At 54.9% G+C, this 703-nt stretch overlaps 1 protein-coding gene across 1 annotated transcript in view; it reads left to right on the forward strand.

The window, feature by feature from the left end:
- The window catches only part of LOC116696194 (myomegalin-like), a 107462-nt gene that overhangs the window by 65045 nt on the left and 41714 nt on the right, over positions 1-703 (forward strand).

Raw genomic sequence — 703 nt, forward strand, 5'->3', positions numbered from 1 at the left:
AGACTATCAACATAAAACAGGAAGCCCCAAAATAATACACTTAGAATAGGTTAACATGACCCAGCACCCTTACGCTCCCTCCCAAGGCCCAGTGAGTGGCTGTGAGGCCTGCCTTTTACCTCCAGGGCTACAGGCCTCCACTCTAACCCCCAAAACGATGCACTGAGGGTGGGTTAACATCCCCCACAACCCTCACACTCCCTCCCAAGGCCCAGTGAGTGGCTGTGAGGCCTGCCTTTTACCTCCAGGGCTACAGGCCTCCACTCTAAGCCCCAAAACGATGAACTGAGGGTGGGTTAACATCCCCCACAACCCTCACACTCCCTCCCAAGGTCCAGTGAGTGGCTGTGAGGCCTGCCTTTGACCTCCAAGGCTAATGGCCTTCACTCAAAGCCCCAAAACGATGAACTGAGGGTGGGTTAACATCCCCCACAACCCTCACACTCCCTCCCAAGGCCCAGTAAGTGGTTCTAAGTCTGGCTGATGACCTCCAGGCTGGGTTAACACCCTCCAGCACCCCCATGCTCCCTCCCAAGGCCCTGTAAGTGTCTGTCAGTCTGGCCTTTGATCTCCAGGAATAAAGGCCTCCACTCTAAGTCCCAGTTACATGCACTGAGGCTGGGTTAACATGCTGGAGCACCATCACACTTACTCCCAAGGTCCAATAAGTGGCTCTAACTCTGGCTGATGACCTCCAGGGCCA

Source organism: Etheostoma spectabile, chromosome 9, assembly GCF_008692095.1.
Source record: "Etheostoma spectabile isolate EspeVRDwgs_2016 chromosome 9, UIUC_Espe_1.0, whole genome shotgun sequence".
Lineage (NCBI taxonomy): Eukaryota > Metazoa > Chordata > Actinopteri > Perciformes > Percidae > Etheostoma > Etheostoma spectabile.